The sequence below is a fragment of the Dendropsophus ebraccatus genome, chromosome 6, assembly GCF_027789765.1.
Source record: "Dendropsophus ebraccatus isolate aDenEbr1 chromosome 6, aDenEbr1.pat, whole genome shotgun sequence".
Lineage (NCBI taxonomy): Eukaryota > Metazoa > Chordata > Amphibia > Anura > Hylidae > Dendropsophus > Dendropsophus ebraccatus.
In genome coordinates, this window is record NC_091459.1 from 70,718,050 (window position 1) to 70,740,461 (window position 22,412).

Consider the following 22,412-nt stretch of genomic DNA (forward strand, 5'->3'; position numbering starts at 1 on the left):
TGGGGTCAAACGGTTCAGGCGTTTGGAAGTCTATAGAGGACAGACAGACAGACAGACAGAAGGACAGACAGACAGACAGACAGACTTTGATTTTTATGATATAGATGACAGTGACTGTTTAAAGTCTATGGAAAAAAGTCTGACATACACAGTAAAAAACATGTTATGTTTTTTTTTTTACAATGTGTGCACAGATAGCTGTTTTTCCATGGACTTTGATGTAACACATTATTAGATTTAAAATATGGCAGTTTTTTTTACCTATTTTACTTTCATGTGTTTTTCTTTTGCTTTTACTTTAATGTGTGATAACATAGCCTAACTGTGATCCAGGTGACATTTTCTACACTTGACTATACAAATTTTGAATAATTTTACAGTCACTTCTAGGTCATTGAAATGACTGCTACATAGTCCCTAAGGATCGGTGTAATACCAGCTGGTGGCTGGGAGCTTACAATTGTGTTTTCATTGAATTGGTGTTTTTGATACATTTTTTCTGTAGACATCAGAAGTTATGTGGCTGGATAACAAGCAGAATCACCATTTCAACATTACAAAAAAAAATAGTTTTCATGAAATGTCAGTATTGTGTTCTGTTTGTGAAGAAATGTCATTGCGGGAACCGCATCCTACACATTTCATGCAGAGAACAAAAGAGAATAAATATATCTTGGAGGAGAGAAAGGATGTCCATGGACAGTGGGATCAAACTGCTCTCTTCATATAAATGTAGCTGATGGTAAAGATCACATGCTTTAACTTAATATTTACTGCAATATAATATGGTCTGTGAGCAATGGCGGATTAAATGTACCCTGGGCAGTCCAGACACCCTGAGCCCCCAAAACCCCAAACGCCCCCCCCAGTACACAGGTTCTCTGACGTGGTACCGTAGAGCGAGAGCAAGTCGCAAGATTCATATGGTAAAAGGGGACTTAATGCAGACCATGTTACTAAAATGCAAAGAAGCCCCCTGTGTAGTCCCCCTATTGTAGATTGCCCCCTGTGTAGTCCCTCTATTGTGGTTGACCCCCTGTGTAGGTCACCTTTAGTAGATGGCCCCCTGTGTAGATCCTCCTTTAGTATATGCCCCCCATATTGCCCCCCCCCCCACTTATTTAGATGGCCCCCTGTTCAGCCCCATGTAATTAAATGGCCCCCATGACAGCAACAGCTGCTATAGGGACAACTCACCTTCCATGCACTCCCACATTGCTGCAGCTCTTCTGGCACGCTCTTCTGGCACGAAACCAAAACTCAGTGTGAACCTGGCGGCACAGTGCATTTTTTTAGCATTCTAGAAGACTTAGGTTTATGCTGACATAGAGTGTAACAATCTATTACAGTTAGATGCTCGGTAATGACCACTATGCTGATAATTAGAAAATGACATCCATTTGTCTCCCCTGTTGCTCATTAGTTTGTCCTTGTTGAATTCCAGGCAGCAAAATTATTTTGAGCCTGAGTGTGATTTATGTCTGTCATAATGTCTAAGGCGTTCATCTCAGGTGAAAGGCCTTCAGCTCATATTCCGTACTAAGGAAACACAAGTCTGCAGCTCTGTCATTGATTTTATCTTCATGCTGCCATCTTCTGTTTCTGAACTTCAGGTGGATTTGGACACTTGGCATTCTGAAAGACTGCATCATTTTCGTTTTATTCCCCATATTACATGGTTTATTTTGGGGAATTGCTGATATAAAACAATTATAATGATGATAAAGCTTTATGGCTGCTTTGTTAGATAGTTGCAGCCAGAATGACTTGGGGACAATGTTATAGCCAAGCACTGAAATCACAGCCACTCCTGTCATGTTATAATTTCACTTGTCTGTGTTGTATCTCTAGATTTTATGTTACTATGAAGAAGAGCATTTGTGTACTTGATTAAAGAAATTGTACCATAACCTCTAGGCTACAGTATGTTCACACAAAGTATTTAATTAACAGTACTTAGCACTATTGCACAATAGCAGTAATTAAACACAAATTAAATGCTATATGTGAACATAGCCTTAGACTGATGATGATATGTTTGCATATTACTACTGACTGCTCTACTATAATATATATATACAGTGGTGCCTTGGATTACGAGCATAATTTGTTCCGGGGCTGTGCTTGTAATCCAAATCCACTCTTAAACCAAAGCAAATTTTCCCATAAGAAATCATTGATATGCAGACAATTGGTTCCACACCCCAAATATAATGATTTATTCTGAATAACATGTAAAACAGACGAAACAAACATTTAGAAACAGCAGAATCTGTGATATTATAAGTTACTATACAGTAATGGAGAGGATGGGAAACACAAGGGTGGACAGAGACTGCAGGGAGCATGAAGGAATGAGCAGGACATATGTGGGCACATACATGCAGCACTCTCTGTCCGGGGAGAGAGGGGTTAAAGCTATGAAGAGATTACCTCCACAGTCCTGTCCCCTGATGTAAGCCCCAGCCTGAAGTGGATCTGCTATGATTTGGAAGGTAAGGGAGACTTCCTGGGTCAGAGTACTGGGCTGTAGACCACACAATGCAGACCATGCCCCTCCTCCACTCGCCCACCAACCCAGTACAGGGAGCTCTTAAACCAAAGCAATGCTCTTAAATCAAGTAACAATTTTGAAAAACTGTGAGCTCTTAAACCAAAACGCTCTTAAACCAAGTTACTCTTAAACCAAGGTACCACTGTGTATATATATATATATATATATATATATATATATATGGGTCATTCTAGTGACTAAGAACTAAATAAATTTTTTGTCATTTTTAGTTTTATGGTTTTCACCAAGTACTGTGATCACTGTAGCAGTTAATCTGTCTAGGGATGTATGTTCCTGACTGTTAATGGTTAACTTGGAAAATGCCCTCCCCACAGGTGTAAAGTGGTTAAAAACTCACTATATATGCTGGGTGGGGAGGTGTTGGCAGTGTGAGAATACTGCTTCGCTACTGATCCTGGAGGCTAATGCTGCATTTACACATAACGATTATCGTGCGAATTTGCGCGATAACGATCGAATTCGAACGATAATCGTACGTGTAAACGCAGCGAACAATCAAATGACGAGCGAGAAATCGTTCATTTTGATCTTTGAACATGTTCTCAAATCGTCATTGATCGTTTGCAAAAAATTCGCAGATCATTCCGTGAGAACAGTCGTTCGCCGATTTAACTAATGTATGAGATAGGCTTAAGCGATCGCAAACAGACTATAAACAGAGAACAGGTTGTACAGATAAGACTGAGATTCCTCCTCTTTTCAAATCCATTCCTGGCTTTGGCTACAAAAATCTTTCAGATAATCTCTATGTGTAAAAGGACCCTTAGATGTAGAGATCTTCAATCTACAGCTGTTTGTGACCTGACCCTCAGTCTCGATTAACTGTAAAAGGTTAAAAGGGGCCATAATGTTCATTTGGTGCTGTCTGAAAAGCTTATATCTGTTCCTAGAGATGAGCAAATCTTTATAACAAACAAAGTGAATAGCTTCTTTAGCTCGTCAATCTGCTTATCCGCCTTCTGCTTTTGAAGTCCATGCTGCTACACTTCGGGTGCCTGGAAAAAAGCTGGATCCAGTCCTGGGAAACTTCTCCCAGGACTGGATCCAGCTTTTCCAGGCACCTGGGGCGGAGGGGCATGGCCTTCAAAGGCAGCAGGCTGATAAGCAGATTGCCGAGCTAACGAAGCAATTCATTTCATTTGTTCTGTAAATTTCTATCTGTTACTAAACCTACTGTATAAGCTGAAGAAAACTATACTTTGTAACACCTGATGAGCAAGTTGCACTAATTGTATCTTTTTTGCTGGAGCTAAGACGCCAAACTGCTGCATGTGAGGTATATAGGTGGCATGCTGTGGATATTAACTTTACTGCTTTTCGACTACTAAGAGCAAAAACAGCTTTAGAAACCAGCAAGGAATATAAGTCCTGGGTAAAAGATACTGATACCTCTCAGACCATTGCCCAGGATAGGACCATTGCTTTGTTTTAATATACTGCAGAAAGGCAATGGGGCAGATTTACTAAGTCTAATGTGTGTAACTATACTAATGTGGGCTGGTGTTTATTTTGTTCCAAAATATTGTGTGGGATTTGTGTAAAAGTCATAGTAATTGTGTCTAAGTAAAAAGGTCGCAAACAAATTCACCTTGTTCTGATCTGCACCAGTTTGCAACTTTTTCAAAAGTCGCAAATGATAAATTGGGTGCACATTCAGCATTATGTGAATCTTTGGGTGAATACTCAAAACAGGGAGATTAAAAAAAAAGTCACATCTAAAAAATATTCACCTGTCGAATATTGGTTCATAAATAGAAATAAGACCAAAAATGGGTGAAAAATCCAATTATTAAATATAGGCACAAAGCCCTTGATACATTTCCCCCAATGTCTTTATGAGTCACAGTAAGCTGAGGTCCTGGCCCAGCTTTTAATGGGTAAACCACTATAAATGTGTTGTGATTTGTCAGCAGAAAGTGCAAGAAGTTATTTATGGCCTAAATCAGAAATACTTGCACAGCTGGGGGTCACCTTGGTTGTCTGTGCTCAAAGGGTACATTAGTGGCAACATGCCAGAAAGCCTTTGAGGTCTCAAGCGCATGCCCTGCTGAATTTGGTTGATAAATGGCTTGAACCCAAAAGGTCTGCATAGTACATGGTTTGCATAATGCAAAGTGATTTGCAGAATACTGAACCATTGATCTGCACCCTGGAAAGACATTCTGTAATAGAAAACCATGCTATAGAAAATGCAGGTGGTCAACCAGCTTGGAGAAATACCCATGTGCACTCAGGACCAGAATGCGGCATAGTAATGTAGGAGTCCAAGTTGTGCTGCTCCACAGGTTTTCTTATCCAGTATAGGCCCTTTTTGAGCACATTTATTAGTAGAAAAGCAACATTTTAACCCCTTGAGGACCAAGCCCAAAATTGTGAAGATCGAATGTTTTGATTACTTTTATTAATATTTTTAATGCATAATGTAACAAAAAATCGGTAATCCTGGCACTTTTTTCCCTCTCTTCGTGTACACTGTTAGCCGTTAGTGATGGCAATTGTTATATTTTAATAGATTGGCAATTACGCACGCTATGGTATATTATGTTTATTTTTATATGTTTTATGTATATAATGGGAAAGGGGGATGATTTAAACTTTTATTGGGGGAGGGGCTTTGGGGTGTTTGTAAAGACATTTTTACTTTTTTTTTACACATTTGAAGTTCCTTTGGGGGACTTTTACATACATTTGTTTCATTATACACATTGATCAATGCTATGCCATAGGCATTAACGGTCAGGGCCAGGCTGCTCACTGCGGAGCGGAGCGCACTTCATAGCTTAGGAGGTACCAGTACACCCAGGGTTGTCTGGGGACAGACTTCCAGGACATACCGGTATGTCCTAGGTCGTCTAGGGGTTAAACCCTTAAGGACACAGTGGATTTTGGCCATAAGGACCAAACCAAATTTTTATTTTTGCGGGTTATTTTTGCGGCTTCATGTTATGTTTCTGGGACCCTGTTTGACCTGTACAGGACCTAAAAATGCTCTAGTCCACTACATAGAAAGATATTTAGAGTCTCTTGTAGCTCTTTCTGACTGCTGTATGTAAGGACTTGCTGTATCCATATAAGTTAGACGGTTATTTTCCTTTAAATTTCATTTTTTTCTCATTTTGGTGGATTTAGAACCAATTACCAGTTTTCCATAGAGTTTTGATCTCAACATACAATGGTTTTAACATACAATGGTCGTCCTGGAACCAATTATTATCGTATGTTGAGGGACCACTGATTTCATAATGCAGGACTTTTCCATACATAGCTGATTTTGTACATAGGTTCTCAATGTCTTTTTTCTAGGCTTTGTTCCCATATTTGTGATCCTGAATGCTGCAGAATTCATGTCCCCTTTTCTTGAAATGTGGGAACTTGACCTTACTGATTGTGCATCATAAGGAATTCAGGGATAAATTACTGTGACATGAAGCATCAGCTCTGCAATATGGTGTCTCACTAAGGTTATTTGTTTGCTAAAAAGACAGAGAGCACCGGTGGGCGCACATAGCGTGATACGGTATTAGAACTGAATAATAAAAAGGCACATAAGATGCCGCTCACCTACGACGGACGAGCTCCGAGCCTGACTCCGCCTTACGCAGATTAGTAGAAACTGTCTGCAGCCCGTTCTGAAGCTCCGGATAACCGGTAGGAGAATGCAGATTGGAGATCGCTGATGGAGGTCCCGACAAGCAGAGTGTCCAGGAATATCAGGCAATGACCGGCTGTCTGTTTGCTACTCCCCAATGGATGATAGGAAACGTAGTTCAGGATAAACGCATTTAACAGTAGATGGATTACGTCTTTCAAGAACCTTCTCTTCATCAGATCCATAAAAAAATGTACACACAGTGGGGTTTACATAGGTAAAATGGTGGGAAAACCAATTTGTGAAGTGAGCCCTGATTGGCTTCAGTATACATGCAGTAATACATGCAGTAATACAAACAAATTTATCTTATAGCCTTCTGGCATATAGCATATATAAGCTGTTATACACATTAAAATATAAAACATGAACTAAAACATAAATAGATCAAAGATAAAAGCATTACAAGCCTGCAACCATTTTTTTTAGCATTAAGTATCCTAAATAGGACTACTAGTAACTGATGTCCATATACATGAAACAATATATAAATCCTACAACCAAAAAAGATGCTGGACAATATTCTTAAATTATTACATCAAAGCTTTATAGTTACATACAAAAAACATGTTTTTAAACCATACTTAAAAAAGGGGGAAGCATAAAATGATACAGTACATACATTGGACAGCTTACAGGTCACAAAATAGATGAATAATATAGGCTCTATGTACTAAATTAAGTTGATGGTATATTAATCAGTCCCAGGAGGTATAAAAGTGCACAAATGCAAGTAAACAAGGAACTAACGGTGCTTAAATAAGTTAAATGTCTAGATATATATACTGCAAGTGCAAGTTTAGAACAAAGTAATATAAACAAAGTAAGGTAAAAATGTGTCAAAGCTACATATTAGCAACTATGAAAAAGTGTCAAAGCTACATATTAGCAATATGTAGTTTTGACACTCACATATAGGCAAACTCAGCCCTAGAGCAACACACTCGCTCTGGTCCTCTCCGACCCCCATACAATGCAGACACTGAATGCATCACAATCGTTTTAGGAGCCGTACAAATAGGGGCAAATATTGTAAAGGTTGGCTTTTTAACGGTTTATTATTGTTTCTTTTATTCCCCAATTCCATTTATACAAATACAGTTGCAATAAAATATTAGTCTGTAGGGTAATTTAGCCAGTCACAATTGTGAAAATTTAAATCCATTTAACTATCAGGGGATTCGAACCCAAGTCTCCTGGCTCTCAAGCCAAACACCAGACCACTGCACTACATTAGTATTGCCATTTAGAAACAATATCAGTTGTGATGCTAAAAGTAACATTGCTAAAAAATGGTTGCAGGATTGTTTTAGTTCATGTTTTATATTTTAATGTGTATAACAGCTTATATATGCTATATACCAGAAGGCTATAAGATGAATTTGTATTACTGCATGTGATAGTTTTTACACTGGAGCCAATCAGGGCTCGCCTCACAAATTGGTTTTCCCATCATTTTACCCATTTAAACCCAACTGTGTGTACATTTTTTATGGATCTGACGAAGAGAAGGTTCCTGAAACGCATGATCCATCTACTATTAAATACGTTTATCCTGAACTACGTTTCCTATCATCCATTGGGGAGTAGCAAACAGACAGCCGGTCAGCGCCTTATATTCCTGGACACTCTGCTTGTCGGGACCTTCCGCAGCGATCTCCAAAGGTCATTTGTTTGAAATATTGCATTATTTAAATAATTTACAATCAGTCACAGTCTTAGACTCTTTATATGGGGATGAAAAGTCTTTGTGGTCAAAGAACCTTTTTTTTTGTGCTCAGACAGATGATAAAACTATGTGTTGACTTACAATGATATCATTAAAGCCTGATACCGGGATGTTCTAAAATGTCTTTGCTGTATAGTTTTAAAACATTTCTATAGTTCAGTTGACATACAGTAGTATAATATCCGCAGCTATTCATTTGAAACATCTTATTATTTAACTAGTAGCATTGTAGAAATAAGTATCAAACTGATCCCAAATGTGAAGAATACAAGTCAGCGCCAAACCACAACAACAAGCCCAGCAGGAGCAAGATGTACTTGCTCTCTATTGACAAGAACAATGGAGACATCAGTGATAAATGGAAATGCTGGTCAAACAGATGCTTACTTGCAATGCACTGCAGAATAAACAGAAAAATGCTTTCGAAAATGAGGACAAAATCGCTCTTTTCAATGACCTAAATTCTTGTGCAGTTCTAACGTTGTTCCACAGCCTGCCTTTAACATTGGTATTATTAATTTGTATATGTACAATTCTCTTGGGGTTCTGGTTCTCATTGCAGAGATCCAGCTGGTGTAGGGAGTCTTACAGGCAATGCAAATAGAAAGGGCTTTTTAGTTCTCAAAAAGGAATAATACTGTTATGCGACCTATAGGTAAATATTGTGTACATCAACGTCTGACCCATTAAGTGCCTTGGAATACTGGCGATATCAGCCAACCCATAGACATTAATCTGTAGACAGCTGCATCAAAGCTATTGCTCCTCATCAATTGGACAAAAGAAGCAGATTTCTGGGAGTAGTATAATAAATTATAGAAAAATACCTAAAATTACTTTGCAGGTGCAAGTCCCATGTAATGACTGTGGATAAGCTATTTGTTTGTTCAGGTTCAACGAGGCTTATTTAACCCCTTAACAACCCAGGAAATTTTAATTTTTGTGTGTTCATTTTTTCCCTCTTTAACATAATCTTTTTATTTTTTCATCTATAAAGCCATATAATACCTTTTTTTTTTTTTTGCTAAACTAATTGTACTCTAAAGACAATCTATCCACCTGACCCTCCAGTGATGCGGCATTGGAGATTACTCTGTTCCAGCTATTGTTAAAGCAGCCATCAACTGTCAGATATAAAGCCTGCTCCACCCATTATTAACAGCCATGTGATAAAAATGTGTCATGTCATGGATTTTTAGGGGCTGATATGTCTTAATGGTGTTATTGTATCAAGATTCTATAGTTCATGTATTCACTTAATAGATATTCCAATCTCCAATATCTATGACATAAATAGCTGATAGGTGCAGATTCCAGATTCTCATCTATAGGGAGACTATGGGCTGGTTGATTTCAGAATAGAAGGGAATGGAGAGGTGTCCGTATACCAGTGGTTATTATACCATATATATTGAAACTATGTACAGTCTATAAGGATGAGACTTAAAGGTAGAAATGAGCAAATCTACAGCAGGAACAAAGCGAATCGCTTCCTTCCTACCTGCATTCTGGCTGTGGGCTTTGATGTCTGCTACGCTCTGTGCCGCTTCTCCCCAGGAGCTGGGAAAAGAAGGATCCAGTCCTGGGAAACTGGGAGAAGATTCCCAGGACTGGATCCATCTTTTCCCAGCATCTAGGGGGGAGTGGCACGGAGTAGAGCAGACTTCAAAGCCCACAGCCTGATGAGCAGAATGCAGGTAGGAAGCAAGTGAAGCACTTGTGCAGTGTCCAGACAAGTAATGACTAGGAGACATCCTTCCCAGGGGTATTTCTAATGGAGGGGGCGCAGAGGAGGGATGGAGAGGTGGTGCAAGCCTAGGGCACACACACTCTAGGCCACGTCAATTTGACACAAGGCTGCAAGTTTAAAAGTTGTGTTTTAGGACAATAACTGCATCACCTGTCGAAGAGACCCCAGGACAGCTCTTGGGTTAAAAGCAGCTATCTGATGGTACAAGCCGTTGGGGGGGGGGGCAGATTGTGGGTGCAGAGTTGCTTTAAGCCTAGATAACTTGTCCCTTTCACTTGGTGAGACTAAAAGATGACGTACACAATATTAGTTCTAGTATTGGTCAAGAAATTATCTACTGTTCGATAATCGTCCGTTGATCAATGTATTGCAATCTATCATCTGATGACATCTGAAAGTCAATAGAAAAAAAATATAAGAAAGAGAAGAAAATATTTAAATATCTCCATTATACCTATTTTTCTTGTTTCTTTGATAATTTCTTGAAAACCAGTAAATGCCTCGATGTTATCACAGGTTTGTGCACACTTAGTACGGTTTGCAGTTTGCCAGTCTAATATGTGCAGCATTTCAAAGCTACAAAAGTCTGCTCCATTATTCTCAAAGAAAAGTGATGAAAACCATAGCGACTGTAATATGTAATGTACCAGATGGTAACAATGTAATTGAGAATCTTCCGTTGTGCATAATGTGTTGAGTAGTCTGAAAATTCTCTCCATGCAGACTGAGCAGTGATTGAAAAAAAAAAACCTTCAGAGAAGTTGTTCAGCAGACGTGTAGATCTGCTTATGCTCGGGAAATTCTTTATATGTAAATTTTCTTATATATTAATAAAGAACAAAACTGCAAAATAGGAGAATTTTCTGTTTTGCTTTTATTAGTTTAAGGAAAAAAAAATTATAGGAAGTTTATCTCCAAGACAGGCTATTGTGTTAGGCTTATATTGTACCTGGTTAATTAAAAAGTCAGTTTGCATTCCTGCAGAAACCACCAACACTGGCTGTTTAACCCCTTCAATGAGTTGATCAATGATGACCGCAGTGCTAAAAGAATGAGGATGTTTCTTTACTTTGAACCCCAGAAACACAGTTGCAGTAGTATTACTAAGCTATAAATGGTCAGCCTGGCAATATCCAGAACTAAGTGATACTTGAAACTTTGTCCTCTTTTTATTTTACAGTATTTCACCTGATATTACAAAATTAATAATTCTAGTATTTGGTATAATTTTTTGTTACGCCATTCACTGTGTGTAATCAATAATATTTTATTTTGATAGTTCATACAATTCTGCACTAGTGATGAGCGAACATGTTTGTTGATGTTTGTACAAACTTCACGCTTATTGTTCGTGTTCACCAGTCACAAACAATTTGGTCATTTATGAACATATTCGGACATGCAAACATTTATGCCCTGATCCTGCACCACTGCCATTTTGACAATGATCCCTCTGCTCAGAACTTGCTGGTCTTGGTCTTGGCACAAGGAGGTGCCCATTCAGCTAATCCCGCCAGTGGGTTCCCAAGTTGTACTTCCTTGTGTCGAGTCCAACACCAGGATATAACAGGACATGTACACCAGAATTTTGTTAGGCTGGATGACCCCTTACATTTACCCTTTCAGTGCACTTTAGGGAAGTTATACTCTTGATGTTAAGTGCTCCTTCAGATTACAGCTGATTGCTAGTGGTCCCAGCAGAAGAATACATTGCAACTTCCTTTATAAAAAGGGATTGTTCCAAGTGGTAAACTCCTTTAAGGCTAAATGCTGCATCTTAAAGGGGTTAATAACAGGCAGTGTTTTTTAATAAAAGTCCAAGGTTGTCTTATAAGAAGGATCATAGTGTTGATGGAGTGCATTTGATTCTTAACATGTGGGCTACAGAATAACTCTGGGGTTAAACAGGACCTAGACATGGATGATACATAACCTTCTACAGACTTTCAAGTAAAGAATAATTGAACTGCACTAAAATACTGGCACAAGACCATTTCACATCTTCATATTTAATCTAGTGTTATCTATTTCTATATCATAATAATAGGTTGGGTCATACCTTCTGTCATATACTTCCAGATGTATTATTTGAGACCAGAATAGTGGGGCTTATAGTCCTACGCAATTTAATTTTAAATTTTACTCTTTAAACTTTCAAATAATCCTGAAGTCTTGCAGTCCTAAGTCCTTTTATTTGTATTGCTCATGTCTTGAAAACAATGACAAACAGATACATGGACACTACAGTCTTATTTTTCTTAAAAAAAAAAAAGAAAAAAGAAAAGATAAATGTTTATATGTTATATCATTTTTTAGAGTGTGAAAAGATAATGTTTGGAGTAAAAGTGTTATCAATTTTCACTGGAACAGTGTCTTCTGCCTACCCCATCAGTCTTGATAGATCTCTCCTTATTAAATCACTATAGAGAAAAAGATCACCACAGGCGCACATAGCATGAAACCACAAACTAAATACAATGTAAGAGGTGGCTAACTTAGCCCATCACCTCCAGCGGTCGCCAATCACTTCGGGGCAGTAGCCGTCTGCTGCCTGTCCTAGGTAGCCGGAAAACCGGAAGGTAAATCAGAAGCAAAATGCAGAGATCCCAGGACGTTCAGGCGCTGAACAGCTCGCAATGCTCTCCTCTCGGAAGGATGATGGGAGCCGTAGTGGTTTATAAAACCTTGTTTTATAAACCCCTACATCGCCCTTCATCTTTTCTAGAGGAGAACGTTGCGTGCTATTCAGCGCCTGGACGTCCTGCGATCTCTACATTCCTGCAGCGATCTCCTTCTTATGGGTATATATTCACACATACAGGATCTGCTGAAGATTTGATGTTGCTATCAATGTAACTTAATGGTTGAACCCAGCATCAAATCTGTAGCTTCAGATCTAGTGCAGATTCTGTACGTGTGGTATACCCTTAATAACCTAGACATGAATGATACATAACCTAGAACAGAATTTCATGTAAAGAATATTTGAACTTTACTGAAATACTGGCACAAGATCATTTAACATCTTTACATTTAATCTAGTGTCATCCATTTCTATTTGATAATTTTAAGTTGGGTCATACTGTACCTTCAGTCATATACTTCCCTATGTATTGTTTGAGACCATTTTACAAGAAAAGTGGGGCTTGTAGTTCTCTGTAATTTAATACACATTTTTTCTAGCACTTGATCGCCACTCCAGTAATCATAGAACAAGCTGAAACCTATAGTACGTTTATTCTCCAAGAAAAGCGGAAAAATGTCACCATGAAATTAAATTTTTATCCTTTCACTAATGCCAGTGTGAATACAGTAGAAGGAGCAGTTTTAAGAGAAGCTATGTAGAAGATTTTGTGCTTATTCTGTGAAATGGTCTGACTAACCTTTTTTTAGTAAGGGGAATCAGGATCGTAATAATCTGGTTAGTCACTATTTCATCAAGAAATATAACTGTCTAATCCCCCTTTCCTTTCATTTTAGAGTAAAGCCCCTGGGCTTATACTTATTAAAGTCTGCAGATATCCTTCAGTACACGGCATGGAGCTAACAATGATAAGTGTCTATGATGCCAGAGTACTCCACTAATGTGCTACCTCTTATTATGTTCTCTCTATGTAGAGATGCTATATTCAGTCATGGTGGGTTCCTCATACAACATGCACTATAAATTTGCGTAGTATGTTACTTAACAGTTACATTAGGCTATGTTCCCTTAGCATCTTTTAGGGTGAAACATAGGCTGCTATTTTATATTGACGGCTGTAAATAAAGATCATTATTTAGGGCCTCTAAATTTGCGCGGACCAAACATTACAAAGCGAGATTCATTACAAACTTTCCTTATTGAATCAATTTTTTTGCAAAGTTAATAACCAGTTCCCAAAGATGGTAGCTAGAGATGAGCGAACCGAACCCATCAAACCTACGTTTGTTTCGAACTTCAACAAAAGTTTATCAGCAGCCTGTTACCAGGCTGCTGTTGTTTGGTTTTTAACCCGACTGGTTATAAAAATAGGGGGGACCCTATGCGTTTTTTTTTTTAATTATTTATTTATTTAAAAAAAACCCGCATAGGGTCCCCCTATTTTTATAACCAGCCGGGTTAAAAACCAAACGACAGCAGCCTGGTAACACCAGGGTGGGAAGAGCCATTGGTTAAGGCCCTCCCCAGCCTAAATCTTACCAGCCTGCTGCCGTCCGGTCCAGGAGCGCCAATTTTGACGCTCCGGGACCACTGGCACCCGGCTCTTCCCAGTACCCCTGGTGGCATTGGGTACTGGGGTAGTAATGGGGGGTTAGTGTTAGCCATTTTATACCGTCTAACACTAGGCCCCGACTTAGTAATTGATTCCGTCTATTAGAGGGCTTCCACTACTAAGTCTATAAAGTAAAGAAATAAAGACAAGACACAAGTTAAAAATTTAATTTATTCAAATAAAAACACCCCCACACCCCTCATTGTCCATTTTATTAAATAAAAACAACAAACAACCGCTGGTCATCAACGTAGTCCACGGAATCCGACGTAATCCACAGGATACCGATATCTGAAAAACAAAAAGGGAGAAACACACAAACAGGAGCACAACACCCATCATTGTGAGCGGTGTTGTGCACCTTACAGTATGCAGCATCTTTACAGATCGCTGCTTACAGTCTGGCCCCAAGGGGTTAAGGGAGGATGTATTGCATCCCCCTTAACCCCTTGGGGGCCAGACTGATGTCAGACTGCACCCATCCCAGCAAGGAAGGGGTTAAGTGACCCCCCTTCCTTGCTGGGAGGGGTGCAGTGCAGGGGAGGAGGTGTGGAGAGCTCTATACTCACCCTGATGTGTCCTCTTTGCTGGTCCGCAGCACAATGAAGTCACTGTACTGCGGACCCGGTAATTATATGTGTGCTCAGCCGATCAGCCAATCAGCTGAGCGCACATATAATTCTAAATGTTTCTTCTAATAATGCTATTGTGATAACATAATTAGAAGAAACATTTGATGTTTTAATTAAAGTAAAGTGATGATTAGTACAGAATGCTCTATTGCCGGCAATATGAATTAACGGCTTACTGGAGCTTCCTGTACTAATTAATATTTAATTAATAAAACACATTTTCGTTGTAATAAAATCAGTTTCGTTGTTCAATAATTAAGCTATAGTAACCAAGGTAACCCTCCCCCTGAAGCAAAGGACTCTGATCAAGCCAACAGTTTGCCATCATCAGATGCCCCTGTATTGAATTGTATATAGTTATCCTTCAAGTAAAGTCTTGATATACTTTCACCGCTATTGTGTGAAGACTTTTATTAAAAATTATATGTCCCTGTGTGTATGCTGAAGAAGACAAGGGCCCCAGCACCCTCGGACCCCACCATGACAGGAAGGTTTCAGAAGGTGAGCCCTAAGGTTGCACTACACCACCCAGCAACACAATACCCTCAGCATATTACCATAATACCACCAATAGGACATGATAATTTTTCTTGGCGTCACGCTTAGGACACTACCACTAATATAGCTGCAGTTGTTCTGCTATTATTATGTGGTTTGTTTAGGTTCAGTTCGAATCAAACCTGAAATTCGCTGTTCAACCAACTGTTCGAATCGAACTTTTTAAAAGTTCGCTCATCTCTAATGGTGGTTAATTTAATAAACATAGGAAAAAAAACAAAAAACTATGCTTACATGTGTTCCCTGAGTCTTTGCTGTCCCTCACCAGCTTGTTTTGTGTATGTATACTGATAATAATATTTTTTATTTGTATAGCGCCAACAGATTCCGCAGCACTTTACAATTCTGGGGGTACATACATTCATAGACAAAAATCAGACATTACAGAGATATGCATATAATTATCCATAGATGAGGAGTGAAGGCCCTGCTCGCATGCATGAGCTTACACACTATCAGGAAGGGGTTTGAAACAAAATGGCAGAGGGGCAAAGTCCTTCCTTTTTAGCATGGTCTAGCCATCTTTATAAATAAGGCAGTGCACGGTGGGTAAACCAGTCACCAACCAATGCCTGCCTGCTACGGGTCTAAGTGCTTAAATGCCTGGGGTATGTATTGGGGGGGGGGGGATCAACTTAGGGAACCTGGTAAGCCTGCTTGAAGCGCGTTTGAAGCTTTGTGCATTGGAGGTGAGTCTGACAGTCTTGGGTAATGCATTCCATAGAACTGGTGCAGCACGTGTGAAGTCCTGGAGACGGGAGTGAGAGGTGCGGAACAGGGTGGATGTTAGGGTATGTTCACATCTCGTTTTTCTCCACACGTCAGGAATCATAGAAAAAAGGATGCGGACGTGCAGTTCGATGTGCGGCCGACGACCACATGATGGCCACATTCACTTTAATGAGCAGGACGGAGTCATTATGTGACTGTGTTCTGCTCATTTGGGGGGCGTAGACTGCTTTTCTGCAGGACTCAAAAGCGTAGTCGACCACGCTTTTGAGTCCTGCACAAAAGCAGTGTACGTCCCGCAAATGAGCAGAACACAGTCACATAATGACTCCGTCCTGCTCATTAAAGTGAATGTGGCCATCACCTCACTCAGACCCATAGACCAAAGGATAAAAGCGTTAAAAGCATTGTCATAGAGCAATTTTATGGAACAACTATTTTCTGTAAAAGGTTTTATTTTCTTAAGAGCCATCAAATAATATAAAAATTATGCAAGTTGCATTAATCGAACAACTTGAGGGACATATATTACATGTCAGTTTTACCATAGGATGAACGGTGTAAAAATGAATCCCCCCCCCCCTTTTTTGTTTGTTTGGTTGGTTGTTTCAGTTTCACTGCGCATATACATTTTTTCTGGTTTTGCAGCATATTTTATGCAAAAATTAAGTCTGCCATTATAAAGTAAAATTAGTGATCCAAAAAATAATGGCTCAAGCGGGTTTGTAGGAAAAAAATACAAGTGCTATGGACTTTTAAACACGAGGAGGAAAAAACGAAAACACAAAAACGAATTGGCTCCGTCATTAAGGGGTTAATTTTTACTTTTACTGTTTATACTTTTAAATAATCCTGAAATCTTACAGTTATAAGTCTTTTTACTTGTACTGCTTGTGTCTTAAAACACTGGCAAACGTACATGGATAGACACTACAATCTTATTTGTCTAAAGATAAAAAAGTTACATGTTTGTATGTTATATAATTTTTTTTTAGAGTGTAAAAAGGTACATTTTAGAGGGAAAGTGTCATGAATTTTAATTTGACTGGTCTTCTGCCTAGCCCATCAGTCTTGATAGATAGAGCTCTCCTTAAGGGTATATTCACACATACAGGATCTGCCGCAGATTTGATGTTGCTGATATCAATGTAACTAAATGTAGCTTCAGATCTGCTGCAGATTCTACCCTTGCTACAAACTTTATCAAGACTAGTTGGGTGGGAGAAGTGGGAACCACCCTTACGATGGGTTAAGGCTGCATGATTATGTTGCAAGTTCCCTTTTATAGCATGATTCAAAAAGAGGTGTTTGCATTCTCATTTCAGATTTTTTTTTAAAGGGAGACTCACATGAAATGTTTCCTAACTTTGGCAAATTTCTATGTGCTCTATGTGTATTACTTGATATATTATACATAGGGATTAGTGAATTGTTAAAGAGGTCAGAGACCTGTTTCTCTATTACAGAACTCCAATTACTCTGCTACATTTTCCCAAGCATTTACTATGTTAAAAATTCTCCTTGTCTTTGGCTGCAACTAGAGGGAGCTCACACCATAGACATGTTTATGGTCCCCATAAAGCTCAGTGATAACAAAAACTATAAGATGCCATGAGCTTCTAGTAGTGACAGAAACCCTCCTCCTAATCCAGAGTTTGCTCATATCTTCATTGTATGTAATGACAATGCTAGGATATGCCATCATTTACAAACATATAGGACTCCAAGGCAGTCTTTGTTGTTTAGGATTAGACTGCCATCATCATATAGTGTTGACTGTACAGGTCCTGGGGCAAAAAGTTAGTGGGGATAAGTGGCCAGGCATACAGTGTGTGTCTGGCCATTCAGTACTTACAGAAGCAGTCAAAGACAGGAGTCCCTGACCCTTTATTCAATTCTGAATTGGCTCACTCATCCCTAGCAACCATTCATAATATTATGGAATATCCTAATTATGTGGGGTAGCATTATCAGATAGGAATACCACTCGCTGGAATACCTATACACCCCAGTCACCTACAGAGCTCATGGAAGAAACCAGAGCTTAATGTTAGGATTATCTGCAATGAGGTGCATTATTTAAAGCGACTCTGTACCGACAATCTGACCCCCCAAACCGCTTGTACCTTCAGATAGCTGCTTTTAATCCAAGATCTGTCCTGGGGTCCGTTCAGCAGGTGATGCAGTTATTGTCCTAAAAAACAACTTTTAAATTTGCAGCCCTGTGCCCAATGGCCGTGGCCTAGATTGTGTATGCATTAGGCTGGCACAACCTCTCTGCCCCTGTTCCCCTCCTCCTTATCATAAGAAATGCTCCATGAAGATTGTCTCCTGTTCCCCACCTGTGTTAGCCCGGCACATGGGCTGGATCGTTAAGGCACCTGTGCAATGTTCAGACAGGAGAAAAAGTTCTAGGGGCATTCCTAATGATGGATAGGGTGGGGAGGAGGGACGGAGGGGTGGTGCAAAGTTAGGGCACAGAAATTGTACACTATGGCTGTTTGACACAGGGCTGCAAGTTTAAAAGTTGTTTTTTAGGACAATAACTGCATCACCTGCCAAACGGACCCCAGGACAGATCTTGGATTAAAAGCAGCTCTCCGAAGGTACAAGTTGTTTGGGAGGGTCAAATTGTGGGTACAGAGTCACTTTAAACCTCCCCTTGGTAAAACCTGCAGAGGATATCCCTGAAATATAAATATGAGGTTGCACAAGTCCTTTATAATAACATGAGTTTAGCAAAGGCAGAGGTTTCCTGATTATATTTTGTTATGCTTCTTTATACTCGTGCATGCATTATGTTGTCTGCCTTCTATTAATCAGTACATAGACATGCTCAACCTTGAGAAAGTCATGGCTAATTTTATCCATTCATAAGCAGATAGTTAATCTGCTCATAATATATTTGCCTCATCTCTTTAATATTTCATGGTCTTGTGCTGAAATTCCTGGAGTAATACTGATATTTTGTGGATTAATGTATGACAAATGACCAGGGTACATACAAACTTCTATAGGACTTTGTTTTTTCTAGTGAAGAAAAGGATATTTGGGTTCTTTGGTTCTTCAGTAAGGCTACGTTCACATTAGCGTTCGTCCTTCCGGCACCATTCCGTCATCCTTTTTTTCGTTTTTTTTATAATGATAGTCAATGGTGACGGATCGAAACGGAAGGTTAATCCGTTTGCGTCCAGTGTTCAAGTTTCCGTCCTATTCCGTTTTCTAGTTGGAGCATGCGCAGAAGGGGAGAGAAGACAGGAAGTTCATCTGGAAAGGAAGGGGAGGAGCTGGAAAAAAAACTGTGAAAAACGGACACGAACGGAATTACAAACGGATGACAACGGAAGAAAACCGATGGCAAGCTACCGCTAATTTTACTAAAATAAACAGATACACTAACATTTTCGGCTATCCGTTTGCATCCATTGACATCCGTTAGCACAGTGATTTTCAACCTTTTTTGAGTCGCGGCACACTTTTTATACTTAAAAAATCCCGGGGCACACCACCAACCAAAATGGCACAAAATGACACTAAAACAGTACATATTATACATGTAGTTAATAATATAGATTCTAAATGTATTTATACTCACTCAGTGTGAAACCTGGGCCTGTTTTCTTCTTCCCCCTGTGCTTCTCTCCACCATACTTCTCCCCCCTACTTCTCTCCTGTGCTTCTCTCCACCATACTTCTTCCCCCTACTTCTCTCCTGTGCTTCTCTCTACCATACTTCTCTCCTGTGCTTCTCTCCACCATACTTCTCCCCCCTACTTCTCTCCTGTGCTTCTCTCCACCATACTTCTCCCCCCTGCTTCTCTCCTGTGCTTCTCTCCACCATACTTCTCCCCCCTGCTTCTCTCCCCCCTACTTCTCTCCTGTGCTTCTCTCCACCATACTTCTCTCCTGTGCTTCTCTCCACCATACTTCTCCCCCCTGCTTCTCTCCACCATACTTCTCCCCCCTGCTTCTCTCCACCATACTTCTCCACCATACTTCTCTCCTGTGCTTCTCTCCACCATACTTCTCCCCCCTGCTTCTCTCCACCATACTTCTCCCCCCTGCTTCTCTCCTGTGCTTCTCTCCACCATACTTCTCCCCCCTGCTTCTCTCCCCCCTACTTCTCTCCTGTGCTTCTCTCCACCATACTTCTCCCCCCTACTTCTCTCCTGTGCTTCTCTCCACCATACTTCTCCCCCCTGCTTCTCTCCACCATACTTCTCCCCCCTGCTTCTCTCCTGTGCTTCTCTCCCCCATGCTTCTCTCCTGTGCTTTTCTCCACCATACTTCTCTCCCCCCTGCTTCTCTCCGCTGTTTCTCTCCCCCATCCCCTTGTTTCTCTCCCCCCTGCTTCTCTCCCCTGTTTCTCCCCCATCCCCAAGTTTCTCTCCCGCATTGTTTTCTCCTGTTTCACAGGGGCACCATAGTTTGGGGAACTTTCCCCGCGGCACACCCGACCATGTGTCACGGCACACTAGTGTGCCACGGCACACTGGTTGAAAATCACTGCGTTAGCAAATCCGTCTTTAGCTATCCGTCTACAAAAAAATGAACTGATCCGTCAGTTTCATGTAAAAACGCTAGTGTGGCCGAGCCCTAACCTAAGCTAACACAATCAAACTTATTTAGGTTTGTTTCACTTGAGTGTATTGGTATATGACGTTAACATCTGCATTTCATAAATATTCCATCAGTATTGTATCCGTATGTCTGTAAAGTTAATACTGACGGGTTACCTTCTAGGCAGGAAAATGCAGATTGAATACGAAAGAAGTGTATATGCATCCATATTTATATCCCTCTTTGTCGACTTTAACCAACGCAAAACCAGTGATGTTAATGAAGGTTGTATTTTAAATGATCCCCTATCTATTTGATGTATACATACAGCACTGTGGGGTTAAGATTGGATACCAAAATCGTATCTTGATATGAAACTGGCCTCTTAAAAAATTGCACAACATGCACCATAATAATAATAACAACCCTATACATAACTTAAAAATCTCAAGATAAATCTAATCTGCTAATAATACAGAACAAACTCTTTGACGTCAAGGCTCTGTAATTAAAAACACACTTATAGAACATGTTGCTGGTCCTTGATTATATTAATCCCATCAAAGATGAAAGCAATTAAGCCTGTGCACCAAGGTAAAATGACATTATACAAGGCATCATTTTCCATCTTTGACCACAATCTAATAAGATGTAATATAGCTGTAAGTGGTAATATGAACCAAGAAAAATCACGCTTATAGGAGAGTGTTTGTTAATTAAATTCATGGCATGGACATTTGCTGCAGGTTTGGCTCGTTTTGTAGTACTGATTTCCATTAACATTAGAGTACTAGTAAAATCTACCTTACATGCTTCAGTAGTAGGAGGGCAATGGAAATTCTTTTCTATTAATTATAAAGTATTTCCTCTTTGCATTACCAAAACATGATATCAGGAAGGACACATCTATGTTGTCTGGGGAAAAGAGGAAAGAACATAAGAATAAGGGGGACCATCTGAGGTTTGTTGTGGAAAAGATCAGAAACAACATAAGAAAATATTATTTTTCTACAGTAACTTAATTTAAGCATGCATATACGGTATCTGTCTTAAGATGATGATGATAATAATAATAAAAAAAAAAAAATAATAATAATAATAATAATAATAATATTAGTATGGACTAGATGGACCAGTTGGTCATTTTCTGCAAAAATTAGCTATGTTTTTGAGTTTCTAAAACAGATGTGCCCTTCCTTTCTACATTTTTAATGATAGCCCAAAATGTGTATCACAAGGTGATTTGTTTAGCAAAAACCTACCAGTATGTCTGTGCACTCAAATGGATGTAGGTGCCAGTTGAAGAGGATATCATAGTGAGAAGAATATCAACTGCACACAGTGTCTTAAATTGCCGTCTTTTTTGTATTTTATTAATGCGTTTTAATACGGACAAGTATTAGATCATAAGCATGTTTTTAGTATATCATATCACTGCTGGACGTTTCGGTCAGTTACGGCCTTTATCAACAGGGTATACTGTGTGCATGAGGGAATACCGTGTTGTACACTGTGTAGGGAATGATGGCCACCTGAGGCTCTTCACACCCTTTTAGGTCTTTAGAAAATCCCTATAAAAACAAAAAAGGTATGCTATTGATGCTTATCCAAGATACTGCTGGCCATGGGCTTAGTTTATCAACTATCAATGCCTTCATGTAATAACCTACTTAACTCTGGAAAGGGCCTTCTGTGTTCATTCTAGGGCTTTGAATTTCAGAGGGTGTAACGTTATCCGCTCATGGCTAAAGGCTTGAAAATCTCACTTTGTAACATTAAAGGGGAACTCTAGGTAGAGGTTAAAAAAATGAAACTTCTGCAGAAGCATATAGCATTACTTACCTGTCTATCCCAGTTTTGAAACTACCAAAAATCCATTTGTTTGGGGGGGGGGGGGGGGGGGGGTTGTTCTGTATTGTGTTTCTGTCCTTCCCGGTTGAGCAGTTCCCAGAATGCAATGCTTTCCCTCAGCTG

At 39.6% G+C, this 22,412-nt stretch overlaps 1 protein-coding gene across 2 annotated transcripts in view; it reads left to right on the forward strand.

Annotated features, from left to right (window-relative positions):
• The window catches only part of PEX5L (peroxisomal biogenesis factor 5 like), a 222,553-nt gene that overhangs the window by 70,907 nt on the left and 129,234 nt on the right, over positions 1-22,412 (forward strand). The gene's annotated exons all lie outside the window — the stretch shown is intronic.